An 18,763-nucleotide genomic window follows, 5' to 3' on the forward strand; every position below is an offset into this window, starting at 1 on the left:
TGTATCTTTTCTAATTAGAATTTTCTCTGGATGTATGCCCAGGGATTGCTGGATCGTATGGTAGCTCTATTTTTAGTTTTTTAAGGAACCTCCATACTGTTTTCCACAGTGGCTGTACCAATTTACATTCCCACCAACAGTGTAGGAGGGTTCCCTTTTCTTCACACCCTCTGTAGCATTTATTATTTGTAGACTTTAAAAAATATTTATTTATTTATTTGGCTGTGCTGGGTCTCAGTTGTGGCATGCAGGATCTTCGTTGCCGTGTGCGGGATCTTTGTTGTGGCATGCGGGATTTTTAGTTGTGCCATGCAGGATCTTTAGTTGTGGCATGCGGGATCTAATTCCCTGACCAGGGATCGAACCTGGGCCCCCTGCATTGGGAGCGCAGAGTCTTAACCACTGGACTACCAGGGAAGTCCCATCCCTAGACTTTTTAATGATGGGGCAAGGCAGAGTTTTTAAGCTTTGTTGATTATATCAAAAGTTCCACCCCTTCGCACCATGGCCCAATTATGTCCTTGACTTTCACCCACAGAAAACTCTCTACCCCCATTGGGGTGGGTAAGAAGGTGGGGAACATTGAGTTTCTCCCTACAAACCAGCAAATACCATTCCCTTTCAAACTCCAAGCTCTTAACTTAAAAGTTATTGATATCTATGTGTGTTGTGTATACTTTCATCCGTTTGTTCCTTCTTGTGTAAAAAGCTAATTACTTCTTTAATTAAGCACTCTTCACTCTTGTTAGAGGTGTTACCATATTCGAGAACATTTTCTGCTCTTGGCTTCCCAGTGGACCAAGTCATGCATTTTCAGGAACCAGCTGGTATTGTTTATTTGTACAGTGCGTATCAGGTGCGAGAACGATAATTTACTGCCTCTCAAATACCTATTTCTCCCCCTCCAAATGGGTGCACCTGCATCAGAACCCGGGGTGTCTGCACTCAATTATCACGAAAGACTGATCTCAGCTAGCTAACAAGTCTCCAAAGCCAGACACAGAGTCAGCTGTCTTGGAAATGCTTGTCTGTGCATCCTGAGGAGCTGTGCAGGCAGATGTGGGTGAGGACCCACCACATCTATAGATGTGCTATAGAAATGTGCTATAGAAATAGGATTGAGACACACAGAATCTCTGCCTGCCGGATCACCATGCTGCTCAGTCTCATAGTAATAGTTATCCTCAGTGCAGGAAAAGCAAAAGGGTTATTCTGAATTATCTGACCACTTATCCTTTCATAAATATTGAGCTGGGTATTCTCAGGGCTGGTCCTTATCTTTCTGAGACCAGAATCTGCAACAGGGCCAATCAGATGAGCATGCAATCTGTATAGTTACACAGGATCCTTCATTTAGAAAGGCCCGTGTTGGTTTAATGCTCTGTTGCTGCTGTCTTGAAATTCTTAACAACTTTTAAATAAGGAACTCAGCATTTTTATTTTGCACTGAGCTCTGCAAATTATGTAGCCTATCCTGGTCTCCAATACGGTTTCTTTGGTTGAAAATTTCTAGTTTCAGGCTTACTTCTCTAATCGTCTGAAACCCTATTCTGTGTGATTTTATTTATTGTGTCTCTATCCAGATTTCAGACTGCAGGTTTCCCAAGGGCATGGACTTTCTTATATCGTTTCCTCCAGGGCTTAGAAGAGGGGCTGACATATCATAAGTAGTCAGACAGTGTTTGTTGAATGACTGAATGCTTGAAAGAGGCCTCAGGGATATTCCCATAGCCAAGGTAACAAGCAGACTATTGGGATAGTGCCACATTTGGTAGCAAGTTCACCATAAAATGGTCATTAATTCTGGACACTCCTTCCCTACTTCCTCCTGAGCCACTTTTCTGTGTCTGAGTTGTAAGCTGCTTTAATGCTTGATTGCCCACACTGATTCTTTGCTCACCTGATTTCTGATTCTATAAGCTGAGCAGGGAACCTTGTAATGACCCAGACAACCATGTTAATGGGCAAGCTGAGTTGCCGTCGTCTGGGTTCAGGGGGACAGAGTTTTGAACTGGGGTGTGGGCACACCTTCACCCTGGCCAACTGAGCTGTGGGGTCTTAGAGAAGTAAATGTGAGAGCAAACACTGTGACTTCTGAGATGGTTCTATAAAGAGGTGCCACCCTGTCCACTCATGGCAGTTGGACCATGAACGTGAGCACCAGCAGCCCCATAAGAGCTACATCTGTGCTGTGGGTCATTGTGGATGTACTTCCCTTGGAATATTTAAGGTGCCTGGCCCAACAATTTTTACTTCATTTTAAACAAATTCGAGGAGAATAATTTAAAAATATTTTTTTAAATTAATTATTTTATTTTTAGCCGTGTTGGGTCTTCGTTGCTGCGTGCAGGCTTTCTTTAGTTGCGGCGAGTGAGGGCTACTCTTTGTTGCGGTGTGTGGGCTTCTCATTGCGGTGGCTTCCCTTGTTGCGGAGCAGGGGCTCTAGGCTCACGGGCTTCAGTAGTTGTGGCACATGGGCTCAGTAGCTGTGGTTCACGGGCTCTAGAGCGCAGGCTCAGTAGTTGTGGCGCACAGGTTTAGTTGCTCCACAGTATGTGGGATCTTCCCGGACCAGGGCTCGAACCCGTGTCCTCTGCATTGGCAGGCGGATTCTTAACCACTGCACCGCCAGGGAAGCCCTAGAGGAGAACAATTTAAAGCAAACACCTATGTCTGGGGACCACAAATAGGATTCATTTCCAAAGACAGCCTGGAACACTGTATTGAATAGAGTTTTAAGACAGAAAAAAGTGTGGGGATGAATTAGGAATGCCTGCATGGACACTTACGCTTGCATTTATTGAGAGTCTAGCACAGTACTGGATACACGGTAAATGCTCTATTTGCATTTATTGACTGAATAAATAAATCAATGAAGATTTGCCATTGAAGAGGGGCTTCAGAACATGTCACCCAAAATATGCCCGTTGGCGTATTGATGACTATTCTGAGCTGAAAGCATCTGAGAAACGGCAGATGCAGGAAGGCCTCTATGACCTCCCCCTTTCTACCTAAAAGCCGGTCATAAAATTTCCCATGAGAAAGATGCCCTCCATGCACCAGGAAGAGAAGAACATTCTTATCACCAGAGACTGGGAGTCAGTGCCTAAAAGGACCTGTACAAACAAACCTACTAAAATAACCCTGATCTTCCATTAGTTTCCCCCATATGTTTCCTAGTCACTGTCTCACAATTTACTGCCTCCCAGCTCAAGCCCCTTTGTCTTGTCAAATTCTCAAAATTTATAGTTCTTCACATAAAATGGTATACAAGCTTTTTGGCCTAATGAGATTTTGGCCTTCTTCGTGTCTTTATTTTTGTTCTGAAGACGACTGCATACACGTAAAAATGTTCAACAAAATGTGTACGCTTTTCTCCTGTTAATCTGTCTTATGTTGGTTTAATTCTTAGTCCCTGCTACAAAACCTAAGAGGGTAGAAGGACGTTTTTCCTGCCTTTACACTGTCAATGCTCGGAGTATGTCCTCGGAAATAACTACGTAATTTTAACGAGTTCTTCAGCCTAAGCTTCAGTTTCCTTAGCTGTGAAAAAGACTTGAAATATCTTCTAGTCCTATTATTCTGTAATATCTTGTGATCATACCAATCTCTTTGTAAAATGAAGACAGCTTGTGTTAAACAATGTCCCCCTCCAACTCCATTTGGTCTGTGTATGCTTAAGGCTCCTATTTCTTTAAAGCCCTGCTGTGGGAGCCTGTCTTAATTTCTTTTTTCTCTCTTTCTTTTCTTTTTTTAGTTTTTTAAAAAAAAAATTTATTATAGAAAATTTCATATATATATATATATATATGTATATATGTACATACATATATATGTGTGTGTGTATATATATATATATATACATATACATACACAAGTAAAAAGAATAGAATAATTAACCTCCATGTACCCATCTTTCAACTTCAACAATTATCTGCTCATGGACAAGCTTGTTTCATTTTTACTTCCATTGCCACCCTCTCCCACAAACTGGATTGCTTAAAAGCAAACTCTAGATAGCAGATCATTTAATACATTCAAATTTCAGTATAATGCTTCAAAAGATAAGGATTCCTTTTTAAAAATATAATCACAATTTTTTTCTGCCTTAATTTCCAGTGCAGCGAAATATAGAGTATATTTGTCATAGAATTGTCAGAATACATTTCTTTTGAATCTGGATTGTAGCAAGTCTCGACTGTGGCTAATGCTGAGAGATGGGGATTTTAAGAATTACATCTTGAAGTGACCACTGTGACTTATGACCCAAACTCACAAGCTTGTTTCTTTAATGTTTTGTAAATCTAAGCGATGTAGGTCCTCTCCAGAGATTTGGTACTCTTCATGGTAAAAACTGGAACAGAGACATTTGCTTTTGACTGTGGCTTCTATAGAGGGGGCTAAACCAAGAATATAATTAATTGCTTACTACATTTTTCTCTTTCGTCTTCCCAGCACCTCCCCTCAACTCATATCCAAACAATATGCTCCCTCCTAACTTCAAAAGAGGCTGCCCAGGGAACTTCTTTAGAAGATGACCCACAAAGTCAGATAACCAGAGAGGGTATCTGGGGGAACTGGGATATGATGGATTTGCCATTATTTTGTTTGTTTATTTTGAATCATTAAGGAATCAGGAAGTCGCAAGGATTCTATTATGGAGCTGGACCTCCTGCATCAGAGGAACTGCCTAACTTAATTTATGGAAAGCATCAGACATCAGGAAAGCTTATTGACCACACAGTCATTCACATGTGGAACTGACAACTGCCCTTATGGGGAAGCTTCCAGAACCCTGGGAATCCCTCCTGATCCACATGGTTTCTCCTTTAACCTACTCTGATCTCTGAACAGCTTCATTAGAGATTCATTCTTTGGAGTTAAGGTCTTGTCCCCTAATGAAAATAAAATGCTCATGGGAGAGAGAACACATTGAATGACAGTCAGCCATCATTTTTTAAAGTTTATTTTTATTGCAAAAGCAATATGTTTTTGTTGTTAAAAAACAAAACAAAACGAAACAGTGCAGAGAAGGCTAAGCATCCCTTGATCAGGACCACAGTGTTGCACAAATTCACACTGACTTTTAAAAAGTTTTTTATTGGGGTATAGTTGATTTACAATGTTGTGTTAGTTGCAGGTGTACAGCAAAGTGAATCTGTTCTACATATAGCCACTCTTTTTTAGATTCTTTTCCCATAGAGGCCCTTACAGAGTATTGAGTAGCGTTCCCTGTGCTATACAATGATATACACGCTGACTTTTCACACATGGGTTATGCAGCGTTATTTATTTATTTATTTTATTTTTGGCTGTGTTGGGTCTTCCTTGCTGTGCGGGGGCTTTCTCTAGTTGTGGCGAGCAGGGGCTACTCTTTGTTGCGGTGCGCGGGCTTGTCCTTGAGGTGGCTTCTCTTGTTGTGGAGCACAGGCTCTAGGCACACAGTCTTCAGTAGTTGCGGCAATGGGCTCAGTAGTTGTGGTGTGCGGGCTCTAGAGCACAGGCTCAGTAGTTGTGGTGCATGGGCTTAGTTGCTCCACGACATGTGGAATCTTCCCAGGCCAGGGCTCGAACCCATTGGCAGGCGGATTCATAACCACTGCACCACCAGAGAAGACCCAGTTATGCAGGGAAGCCCCTGAGATCCTGCCCCTCTGGGACCACCCACTCCTTTATCCCAACTCTATCCTCCTGCTAGAGGGAAACATTTCTATTAGCTCAGTAGAAATCCTCTAAACCTTTTTCTGTGGATTTGCATATGAGGATATGTATCCACAGAACACAAGGAACTATTTTGTGTTGTGTTCCTTGTTATTTAAATGATAAGGTAATGAATATATCATTCGGAGACGTACTTTTTAAAACTTTACTTGGAGATCTTCCCATATCAGTGTAGATATTTTTATATATGAAAACATTCAACCAATTTCACATGTGGTTGAAAAGATCAAATAACATAGAAGACATAAAAGCAGCTTTCATCCTTCTTAATACTCCTTTCTCTTGGTCCCATGTCTTGAAAACCACTTGGAAAACTTGCGCTTTAAATTCTCCTAACAGTTACTTTTATTTCTGTAAAAAAATACTTCTTGATTTAACAACTTGTAACATTGTGCGTTAACTTCCTGTTATGATGGGTGAGGATTTAACTTCTTCTCACTACCCTGCGTACCTGCTTCCCCTCCAGACACAGCTATAGTACCACTACCTCCACCGCTCACACCTGTACCTTCAAACCACCAACTCAACCTACACTCTTTTTTCCGTCAACGTAGACTGTGCCTCTCAAATTTCTGTTTTGAAAGACAGTGATAAGGTAATTGAGCATGTCTCCTCTTCCACAGCAGACCTCCATCAAATATTTTCTTGCCGAGACTGATATCGTTACATTTTATTGTGTCACCATAATCAATTTTCCATGATTGATCTATGGGTTTGTTTTAAGCTGAAAAACAACAAACAGCATGTGCATTATAAAACCCAGGGAAGTAGTGCTCCTGGCCTAACTCAGCAGTGCTGCCCATTGTACTTCTGTTCTTGAGATCTGTGGTCAGAGCTCCTGTACATTCAGGAGACACTCAGGAGCTTCAATTAGAAATGAATTCTCTTGGGGCTTCCCTGGTGGCGTAGTGGTTAAGAATCTGCCTGCCAATGCAGGGGACATGGGTTCAAGCCCTGGTCTGGGAGGATCCCACATGCCACGAAGCAACTAGGCCCGTGCGCTACAACTACTGAGCCTGTGCTCTAGAGCATGTGAGCCACAACTACTGAGCCCGTGTGTCACAACTACTGAAGCCTGAGTGCCTAGAGCCCATGCTCTGCAACAAGAGAAGCCACTGCAAGGAGAAGCCCCCACTCGCTGCAACTAGAGAAAGCCTGCGTGCAGCAACAAACACCCAATGCAGCCAAAAATGAATAAATAAATAAATAAAAAGAAATAGAAATGAATTCTCCGCCTCCTCCTCCTTTAGACTCACCTTTTATACTCACATTTTCCTCTTCCACTGTCTGTCTTTTATTCACACTTCCTGTTTTAGGCCCCTGTCCTCTGTCCCACTCTTCTTTTCCTTTGCTTCACCCAGCTGGGAGCCTCTTCTGGATTCAGGCAGGCTGTATTAGTTTTGGCTTCCTTTGCTCTGTATCAACAGTCCTCTCTCCACTCTCTGTTTTCTAGAAATAGTTTTGAAGACTCTCCTATTCTCTCTGTTGTGGATTTATATGCTTTTGTTTATTCCTTTGCTGCCATTTTAATGGTATGTTAGGTGAGAAAGAAGATAAATACTTGTGCTTAATCTACCATCTTGAACCCAGATGTTCATATCTTACAGTAAACTGTTTGATCTCCTTTTCCAAAAGGAAAACAATCTGAGAGAGGATTTTTGAATGTAGAAGACAAAAAATAATAACTAAATGCAAATAATATTTTCCAAATTCTCTTCACTTTGCTATGCATACGACACTATTGACCACTCCCTTTTTTGAAACCCTCTCCTCCCTTAACATTTGAGATCCTGTCCTTTTTGCTTTCTTCTCAACCTAAAACACTCTTTCACCAGCTCCTTTTTCTTTACTTGTCTCTTTAAAGATTCATCCTCTTTCTTCTCTCTCACTTTCTTGTTATAATACCCACAAGCCAAAGACTCTCCAAATCTTGATCTCCAGTGCCAACCTCTTCCCTGATCTCCAGACCTTCATTTCGGGCTGCCAGAAGAACATATTTGCCTGAATGTTCCACAGGCATTGAAGACTCTACATGCTAAAAACTGGGTTTAGTGTCTTTCCATCACATCTTCTCTTCTGTGTGCTTATCTTGGTTAACAGAACTACCATCCAATGAGTCCCTGAAGCTAGAAATTTTGACTCTGTGGCAGACACTGGCCACAAACTTATTTCTCACTTTTCCATAGCACTGCTAAACTATGTTCCCCAGGTTCAATGCTATGAGGTATGGTCAATGGAATGTGGTAGGAAGTGATGGGTAAGCTCCAGGCCTAGCCCAAATGAAGTCTTTCTTGAGATCTTCCACTGTCTCCTTCTATGCCTCTTTGCTGGCTAGATGTTGTCATGGCTGGTTTTTTCCTCTGTGCATTCTGGAAAGGGCAATATCTCATTCTCCTTGACTCAGGAAGGTAAGTCACAGCTTCTGGAGGGATCGTTACTGAGAATGCGGTGTGACGGATAATTACATGTGTTGATTTCACTAGGCTATGATACCTAGTCGTTTAGTCAAATATTAGTCTATGTGTTGCTGTGAAGATATTTTGTAGATGTGATTAACATTTAACAATGAGTAGACTTTAAGTAAAGCAGATTACCCTCCATAATGTGGATGGGCCTCATGTGATCCGTCGAACACCTTAAGAGCAAAGGCTGAGGTTTATTGAAGAAGAAATGGTGCCTCAGGCAGCATAGATACCTTGCCTGAGTTCCCAGCCTGCTCGTCTGCCTGACACACTTTGGACTTGTCAGCCTCACAACTGCATGAACAGATTCTTTAAAATAAACTTTTCTCAATCTCCCTATTTTCCTGTGTATCTATCTAGCTATTGATCCTATTGGTTTCCTTTCTCTGGTGAACACTAACTAGTACACCAAAGAGCAAGCCAGTTCCTTCCCATAGGATTCTTTTAACATTCCTATCACCATGTCAGTCTGGGACTGGGTGTAAGCTGTGTCTGTACACACACCAGATACTGCCCAAGGAGAGAGATAAGCCACAAAGCTTTTTAAAGAAGTGAACCATAATGGCCCCTTCCCTACCCCATATTCTGAAGACAGGACTCTGGAAAAATGTGCATCCGGAAGTTTGAAATATCTTCTCAAAAAGATCCCGTTTCTCAAGCCCTCTCTCATCCCATATGTGTGCAAGAACCCAGAATGAGGATTGAGCTGGAGAACAGCAGGGATCCTCATGTAACTTGTAGAAGGCACTTTTGTCCTGACTAGGGCCCATGATATGATATATGGCTCTTCCTGAGAAGGAGTCAAGGAAGGAAGGAAAGAAAAACACTAAAAATGTCGCCTGAGGCAGGGGTCCCCAACCTCTAGGCCACAGACTGTTACCGGGCCTGGACCGTACTACGAAGAAAGCAAAATTAAAAGTAGTTTTCAGGACTTCCCTGGTGGCACAGTGGTTAAGAATCTGCCTGCCAATGCAGGGGACATGGGTTTGAGCCCTGATCCGGGAAGATCCCACATGCCGCGGAGCAACTAAGCCCGTGCGCCACAACTACTGAGCCTGTGCTCTAGAGCCCATGCTCCTCAACAAGGGATGCCACCACAATGAGAAACTTGCTCACCACAATGAAGAGTAGCCCCTGCTCGACGCAACTAGAGAAAGCCTGCATGCAGCAATGGAGACCCAATGCAGCCAAAAATAAATAAATAAATAAGTTTATTAAAAATAAATAAATAAAAAATTTTAAATAGGGCTTCCCTGGTGGTGCAGTGGTTGAGAGTCCACCTGCCAATGCAGGGGACACGGGTTTGTGCCCCGGTCCAGGAAGATCCCACATGCCATGGTGCGGCTGGGCCCGTGAACCATGGCCACTGAGCCTGCGTGTCTGGAGCCTGTGCTCCGCAACGGGAGAGGCCACAACAGTGAGAGGCTCGCGTACCGCAAAAAAAAAAAAAAAAAATTAAATACACTTTATTATTTTTTTAATCTATTTATTTGGCTGCTCCGGGTCTTAGTTGCGGCATGTGGGATCTTTGTTGCAGCATGAGGAATCTTTAGTTGTGGCATGCAGTATCTTTAGTTGCAGCATGCAGGATCTAGTTCCCTGACCAGGGACCAAAGCTGGGCCCCCTGTATTGGGAGCATGGAGTCTTAGCCACTGGACCATCAGGGAAGTCCCAGCTCCACTTCTCACTCTAGTTCTAGTCCCCTTGCCCCCGCTCCCTAAAGGGCATCCACCCTTTGTCCATTCCAAACTGGCTCCTTTCTATGGTCCTAGCTTGTCTCACTCCAAATGGATGCAAAATGCCAGCTGTTGGACCTGCTTTCAAAGATTGCATAAATCACCTTCTGTTTCCTGCCTCCAAACCACTGCTGTCTACCTTCACTGACCCCTATTTTGCTCCACGCTTCTATATCCTTCTCTGCTCCTGCCTCTTCTTACTTTTTAACCACAACTCAAATTTTAGATATACACCCCATGGGTTAAATTATAGTTCCTGCCCTCCTGGCCCCATCACCACAGCCTCCATAAAAGACATTCTCATCTTTCTTCCTGGACCACCTCTCTAGTTGGGGTTATTTCTTACCCAGTCCCCACACAAAGGTAAGAATTCAGATATACTCATAGGTCTCACACTCTCATTTCCCAATGTCAAAATCAAAGTCGTCAGCTTCCTCCAGTACTCCTCCCATTCCCAGTTCTCTGCTTCTAACGGCCATGGTTTGAAGCTTTAAAGACATTTTAAAATCAGCCTTTTCTTTCATGATCTAACTTCATTTAGCATCAAACCCCGATGCCTCTGTATTTCTACTTCATCTCTCTAAACCAGGGCCTCATCACCACTCACACAGTGGTTTCTACACGGTCTCCCAACCTCAGTTCTTCCTCCATCCATCCTGCATATCACAGCCATATTAATCTTCCTTAAATACCTCTTTCATCTTGCTATCCACTTACTCTAAAGACTTCAGGGCTCATTGTTTCCTAGAGTGTCATGTCTCTACTTGATGCCCTGTTGCAGAGGAGGGATGATGCTGAGTTGGGATATAGTTAGAATTCTACCATATATTAATATTAGCCCTAGAAGTTGGGCAAGTTAGCTAGCTTCCTTGAACCCTAGTTTTCTTATCTGTACCATGGTGATAATGTAAGAGCACTTTAAGAAAAAAAACTATAAGCTCCTATATAAATATTAGATATAATTGGGGTGTTAACATACTCTTTATTCTAGGCTATAAGATTCCCCATAAACTGGTCCCCAGGAAGCTGGAAGATTTCCCTTAAATCCTGGTCTTGAAATTCCCAAGGCAGACGCTCCCAGGACATAGCTGGAGTCCATTGGATTGCCTCCAGATATTGAGTTTACTAAATTGTGACATTCCCTATTGGTCTTATTCTGGGATAATAAAGTGGCTATAATCTGAGAAGAGGTGTCTTTGGGATCAGAAATAGGATTTTTGTGATCCTCACACTCAAAGGTGGTAATTAAAGCCTCTGTAAAGTGCCCAGAGAGAGTGAGGCGATGAGAAGAGGACAGAGGGCAGAGCCTAGGGCAACACCAGCCCAGTCGAATCATTTATGAGATTTCCTAGAGCCTAGCTCAGTGCCTACAGGGTAGTAAGTACTTGATAAACATTTTTTAAAATTCCTCTTATTTACTTCACATCATTTTAAAAAATTTATTTATTTTATTTTTGGCTGCGTTGGGTCTTTGTTGCTGCACACGTGCTTTCTGTAGTTGCAGCAAGCGGGGGCTACTCTTAGTTGTGGTGCACTGGCTTCTAATTGAAGTGACTTCTCTTGTTGCAGAGCACTGGCTCTAGGCGAGCAGGCTTCAGTAGTTGTGGCTCGCGGGCTTTAGAGCACAGGCTCAGTAGCTGTGGCACACGGGCTTAGTTACTCCGCAGCATGTGGGATCTTCCCGGACCAGGGCTCGAACCTGTAAGAACCAATGTGTCCCCTGCATTGGCAGGTGTATTCTTAACCACTGCACCACCAGGGGAGTCCCTACTTCACATCATTTTTTTAACAACCATAATGCTGTTATCATCGGTAAGAAGTGAACAATAATTTCCTAATATTATCGCTTATTCATTTAATGTTGAAATTCAGAAAAGTAGTTTTGATAATTCATGGGAATCAAAAGTTTTGCTTTAGGCATATTTTTAGATGCTTATTGGAAAACTAAAAAGATATGTTGTCTACTAAGGAGGTGATGATATGAATTTAGAGTTGGGAGAGAAATTGGAGTGAGAGATGTGAACTTTGGAGTCAACACCTATATACAGAAGATGGTATTCAAAATTATGATTATGGATGAGATTCCAAAGACAGAGTGTTCAGGGATTGGGCCTGGAGCCATGCCAACAGAAAAAAAAAATTAATTGCAGACCATTATATAGTATGTATATATTTCATTCATTCATTGAACCAGCCACTCAATAGGTATTTATTAAATACCTAGAAAGGATTGGGTTATGTGCTGGTTATTGAGAATACTTTGATAATCAAAATAAACACTGTTCTGGGGGCTTAGAGCTGGGAGTGGGGAGGTTGGAAACTGACCTTAATCAAGTAATCCTAACAGTACAATCACCAACATGATAATGCATAAACTAATCTGGAGTGTCAGGGAATGTGTTTCTAAGAAAGTTATATTTAAGTTAAGATCTAAAGACTGGCCAAGTCGTGGGATGTTCAGTAAATTCTTATCAGCAGTGACTGATGTCCTCTGCTAGCTGACCCAGTGAAGAGACTCTGGCATGGAATTTCTGGGAAAGAGGAAGCAAGGGCTGTGCCAGATGCAGGATGCTAGGCAACCACGTCCTTTTCTGCAAGTGAAGCCTGGTAGGGTATTTCAAATCACTCTGTGGAGGTTGTTCCCCCCTGGGTACATAAAGTTGCCTTACTTAAGAAGGGTAATAATATTAAAAACCTGAGTTTGAAAATTACTTCGAAAAATATTGCAAAGGCACACACAAAGTTTAAGGCCCGTTTACACAATTACAAAGTTGTCCTCCTCAGTCACATACTTGGGCATGTCTTTGGGATAATCTCAGTGGAGACCCCTGTGTTTATAACCTGGCTAACACAGCATCCAGCACCATCCTGTCTGGGGAGAATAGCGCACACTTTTGGCATCAGGCAAGAGACTTCAGTCTGGAACTAATACCTCCCCTTTATATAAAACCCAGCCCTGGGTTTTTACACCCTACAATATTATTAATTCTCTTTGCCATTTGAAGGACACAAAGCTAAGTAGGTTAAGGATTAAAACGAGTACGTGAGAAAAGCAATTTTTCTTGTTTCACTTTTGTAATTTTAAAAGAAAATAAAGCTTAGAAAGACAGGATGGAATTTCCCAGTAGAAACCACAGGATCAGGTTGCAATGTAATTGTCATGGTAAACAATGTGCCTTAGTAGGAGCTCACTGAGTTCAACCATTAAAAGGTTGCTTCTAGTGGTTGCTAGAACTTTCCAAGGCTTTCCTCAGGCTAACTGTGAGGCTATGCCCTCTAGCTATCTTTTTCCTCTCCTCCTTTTTACACCTTGCATAAAAGAATGTTCTAATCATAAAGCATTATGTACATGCAGGGGATTAAAAATGAATTATGGAAGCAAATATGATACATGTGAGAAAAACAGACCATGCTGCTTCTGTTTATCAGCAATATTTTCATCGTGCTTTTTTTTTTCTTTAATTCGTGTTTCCTTCTCATCTGTCTTTGAGCACATCACACACCTTTTGGGAAGCTGTCTCTTCATTAATCTTTCATGCTGTTTCTCAGAGCAATTTTGTATTTGATATTTTTACATTTTATAAATGTTGAGGGGGAACCATTGCAGAAAATATTAATGACTTCATATAATACAGTACTATGATGTCTTCTAAATAAATACCTGCGTCACAGCTAGATTGCAAAACTAGTTACATAGTTTGAAAGGGCACTTTTCTTAACATTTGAAGTTATTATTCTATTTTTTTAATTTTCATTTCCTGCTCTTTTAATCAATGGATTCTTCCTTTTATTTAGCAAAGAGGTTTGATCCTCCAGTCTTTTTGAGTTTGCAAGTCTATGGAATCTCTATCATGCTGGAATGCAGACAGCTCTGAAAACTGGTCTGGACCCACATAGGGCCTGCCTTGTCCTTGATCACCACAATTTATAAACCTCATCCCAGGCACTGTTTTTCTTTAGTCAGTAGTGTGTGTGTGTGTGTGTGTGTGTGTGTGTGTGTGTGTGTGTGTGTGTCCCTAAATCTCATACAAAAGTACAGCACCTCAGGGTTTAAAGAACATCATCCCCAAACCAACATGCTTTTACTTTATGACTGTCCTTGTTCTGAAAACAGCATGTTTTCAAAAGGCACGAGGTTGAAGCAAGGGGATAAAAGAAGGCACAAAGTAAAGTAGAAAGAAGATAACATTGGCCATGATCAGAGAAGAAAGGAGGAAAAGGAAAAAGGCAACTGAGACTAAAATTAAACAGGAGATCCCATGGTCTCTTAATTTTAGAACCTCCCCAATTTGATTCTCTTCCCAATATTTGCTGGATTTGGTATAAAAATTTTTAGCATTTGCAGAAACAGCCTGGATGGAGAGTGCTTGGATGGAGCAGGTACAGGCCACATGGGGTTAGCCTCCTTTCAGGAGCTGGACATGAATTCCTTTATTCCATGACTTCTGTGGACACGTAACAAAAATACATTCAAACTAGCTTCACCAAAAATGGGAAATTCACTTGAATAGCGATTAAGGTATCTCCCAGCACCTAAGGCAGGAAGTCTGATGAGGGTTCACAGGGATGGAACCAGAAATCAAGGACCACAGCCGCTACTCTATATTGGGATCTGTGTGGGTTTTTTCTAGTTTCTGCACATCTCAGTTTTATTCCTCTCACTCTCTCTGTACACTAGCTTTCTCTGCTTCTCTGTGTACTGGGCCTCTCTCTTTCTTTGCCTGTTCTCTCAGTTCCAAGGTCCCTGGTAAACTGATTAGCAACACAATACCCAAACTAAAAATGCTGGGCATAGAAAAGCTTTTAGGCTCATGCCAACCAGTGAATGGCCTCTCTCTGGATCAGGTGTCCCCTCTTATCCAATCAACTGAAGCCAGTGGCAGGGGCAGGGTTACATTATACAAACTTGACTTTACCATTGGGAATCCTTCTCAGAGAAGAGGGATTTGGTGCGGCAGAATTTCCAAAAGCTATCCATTACACTCTCATGCCTTAATTTTCACTTACTGTTTCAGCTCTGAGGAGAACTCTAGAGGGGAGAGAGGAAGTGAGAAAGTCCTGGCTTGTCCACTGCAATTCTGACACAAAGTATCCAGACACTGGCAAATACTTACTGAACAAAATAGAAAGGAGAAAATGTAATGTAGGAGAGGAAAAGCAGAGGGTGGTAAGCATGGGTGATCGTATTTAGTTTCATAGTCACTCTCTTGCAATGGTCTTTTAAAATTATTCTCATTTGGAAATGACTCCAAAGTGACTGCTGTACCCATACACAAATGTATACATACTCAACATCATTAGACTTCAGGGAAATGCATATTAAAGCCACCTTGAATATAATTTCACACCCAGTAGAATGGCTAAAATGAAAAGGATTGACAATTCTAAGTGAGGGTGAGAGTGTGGAGAAAATGGGAACCCTCATACGTTGCTGGTGGGAGTGTAGAATGGTACGCCTTTGAAAAACTCTGGTTACATATAAACCTACCCTATGATCCAGCAATTTCATTCCTAGGTATACACCCAAGAAAAATGAGTGTCTATATCTGCTGAAAGACATGTGCAAGAATGTTTATAGAAGCTTTCTTCTCCTCCTACCCCTTCTCCTCCTCTTCTCCCTACCGCCTCCTCTCCCTACCCCCGTCCCCTTCCTCTTGGGGACTGCCCAGTCTGTGGGCTGAAATGTTGCTGGCCGGCACTCTCATGACATCATATCAATAGATGACATCAACAGTGGTGTGGTGGAATGCCCAGCTAGTTAAGAACTACCAAAAAAAATTTTTTAATAAAGAGTTATTTGACAACCAATGGAAAAAAATTTCATTTCCCTTCCCCCACCCCTCCCCACCCTCCCTCTCTTTCTCCTTCTATCTTTCTGTTATTTATATGAAAAATGACATTATGAAATCATTGTTATATGAGGAGTATAGTACATTTTCTATTGCTGCAGTAATAATACCATAAACTTGGTGGCTTACACAATACAAAATTTATTATCTTACAGTTTTGGATGTCCAGAGTCCAAAATCAGTATCACTGCATTAAAATCAAAGTGTTGCCAGGCTAGTTCCTCCAGTAGGCTCTAGGGGAAATTCAGCTTCCTTACTTTTTCCAGCTTCTAGCTGCCGCTTGCATTCTTTGGCTCATGGGACCAACTTCTTCCAGCTTCAAAGCCAACAATGTAGCATCTGACTTCTTTCCAACATCACATCTGTTTCTCTGACCAAACCCAGGAAAGTTTCTCTGATTTTTAAGGATTCCTGTGATTAGATTGAGCTCACTTGGGTAATTCTGGGTAATCTCCCCATCTTGTACCCTTAATCATATCTGCAAAGACCCTTTTGCCATTTAAGGAAACATATTCACATATTCCAGGGATTAGGATGTGAATATCTTCGGGGGCCATTATTCTGTCTCCCACAAAGAGACAATCAAAAACATTATAGAGGTGTGTCAGGCAATTAACTAATTAAAATGTTTATTATTCTGGATTTTGTGATGTTTGTTACTTGTCTTTATAATATTTGTTATTATAATTTCCCTTCTCATTCTTTCTCTCATATATATATTCTCTTTTATACCTAATTATAATTTGAAATTTTATATTCTTTTTATTAAAGCAGACTTCCCCAATTGTATAAGCCTCAGACCCCACATAAGCTGACTGACAGCATTTCTACTCACCCACTGACTCAACTAAGACTTTGATGAAATTTCTCCCACTGCAAGCTGGGGAGAGTTTGCTGTTGGCTGGGGCAGGTGACCTGTGGGCTCAAGGACCAGCAAGGGAACTAGGGAAGTGCAGAAGTGTCTCACACAGTGACCCACTTTCCAGCTGTGACCCTGGAGAGTCGCTTCCCCATAGAAGCTTTATTTTTAATAACCCCAAACTATAAAACAATCCAACTGTTAACCACAGTACAATGGATAAATAAACTGAGATTTTATATAATGGAATACTACACAGCAATAAAAAGGAATGAACTTCTGCTACATGCAACATGGATGAAGCCCATAGTTATAGCTTTGATTAAAAGAAGCCTAAGACAAAAGAGTACATGCTATAAGTACATAGTGCATGGTTCTATTTATATGAGGTTCAAGAATTGATTATAGATGTCAGATTAATAGTAACTTTTGAGAGCATGTTGACTGATGAGGGCATGAGGAAACCTCATGGGGTGACAGAAATATTCTATATCTCGATCTGAGTGTAGACTTCTGTAAAAATTAATTGGACTGAACACCTTAAAATTGTTTTTTACTCTACGTAAGTTATACTTAAATTTTAAAAAGTATCTATTTTGTTCTCTTCATACAGAAAGACCTTGGTAGGATTTCTCCAGGGCCATAGAGAATGCTACCAGAACCATTTTGGTCCTTTCCCTTGCAGTACTCAAATATACCAATCTGACACCACAACGCTCTTCTAAATACTGCTTCTAAACATTTTGGCTTGATGAAATCAAATGAACAGATAATAGTAGAACTGTCCCTTGAGTCTTGTCTGGAGGAGTGGACTGGGCAGGGAGTAGTATTTTGGTGTTTGGCAACATGGCATGCAGGTGCGTTAGTTAGTTGGCATGTTAGTTAGCTCAGAGACTGTCTTGGCTAGAACTATACTGGCATCTCTACTTTTCTCTTCCTCTGGTTTTTGACAGGAGAATGCTTTGTGCAAGGAGGTAATCAAGGGGTCCTGGAGGCCAGTAGGACTCTTCTTCATCTTCAGTGCCTTTTCCTAAGGAGCTAAGTTTGTGCAATAGTTAAGCGCACCCAGAGGTACATTATCTCCCCTCACATTCCATCTCTGCTGGGTCCTTCCTCTGTGCCATGTCATGTCCTGGACAGGCGCTTGTTATGTGTTTCCAGGCCCTGGCAAGATTTAGCTTTTCTTTGTGAACCTTAGGGTGGGCCCTTTTAATTAATCTCTTTAATTAATCTCTGGATCCTGTTTCTCAACACAGGTTAAATAACTAAGCTTCTTGAACCCCTCTATCTAAGCTCCATGAGAATGAAAGAGTGAACTGCTTTCTGAGGGATTCGTCTCAACTCCATAATACCTTCCTTATATGAGTTGACAAGGTGCTGGGTTCCATTCCCAGGACTGGAAGCCACCACAGAGTGGGGATTGTTTTAATGTCGAAATGGGATCAGGCAGAAGCTTGTGTGAAATCTCTTTGAGAGGAAGTTGAAGGTTTTCACTTCTCTGTTTTTGATAGCCTTGTGTTTGCCACTCCCTGCACCCTCTCTGCCTTCTCGCTCATTTCCTCTGTGTCCTTTCTCTGAGGCACCCTTCCTACTTTTAAGCTGAACTTTGCTAATGATTCTCTCCCATCAGTTGTATCTCCTAACACCCTTTCCTGTGGCATCACTTTTCTCGTAGGAGAGCTGGACCAGACCACCCCATACTCTGCACACCTCTTTTATTTCCCCTCCGCTACTCTGCGTCCTTTTCACAGTTTGACTACGGAGAGTTTTGAGAGCCATTTACATTGACACCTTCATTTATTTAAATCAAGACATGTTTTGTGAGAAACACACAATCTGTTTTTCATTTTAACCAAAATTTACCAGCAAGATTTGTTAGATGAACTTTGTGTACCTTCCAGTTTGTTTAAGGAGTGTTTGATTGTTTGTTTGTTTATTTACTTATATTGAAGTATAGTTGATTTACAATATTGTGTTAGTTTCAGGTGTATGGCAAAGTGATTCAGTTTTATATATATATACACATATATATATTTCAGATTATATATTTCAGATTATTTTCCATTGCAGGTTGTTACAAGATATTGAATATCTTGTATATATTCCTGTGCTATATAGTAAATCCTTGTTGCTTA

The 18,763-nt window shown here is 41.4% G+C and overlaps 1 non-coding gene and 1 pseudogene across 1 annotated transcript; one reads left to right on the forward strand and one right to left on the reverse strand.

The window, feature by feature from the left end:
• Positions 1-344: 344 nt before the first annotated feature.
• TRNAG-CCC (transfer RNA glycine (anticodon CCC)) lies at positions 345-417 on the reverse strand. Its single transcript has one exon. It is a non-coding gene; the product is annotated as a tRNA-Gly (tRNA).
• Positions 418-2,147: 1,730 nt separating this feature from the next.
• The window catches only part of LOC115858762 (small ribosomal subunit protein eS10-like), a 113,606-nt pseudogene continuing 96,990 nt past the window's right edge, over positions 2,148-18,763 (forward strand).

Source organism: Globicephala melas, chromosome 10 (assembly GCF_963455315.2).
Source record: "Globicephala melas chromosome 10, mGloMel1.2, whole genome shotgun sequence".
Classification (NCBI taxonomy): Eukaryota; Metazoa; Chordata; class Mammalia; order Artiodactyla; family Delphinidae; genus Globicephala; species Globicephala melas.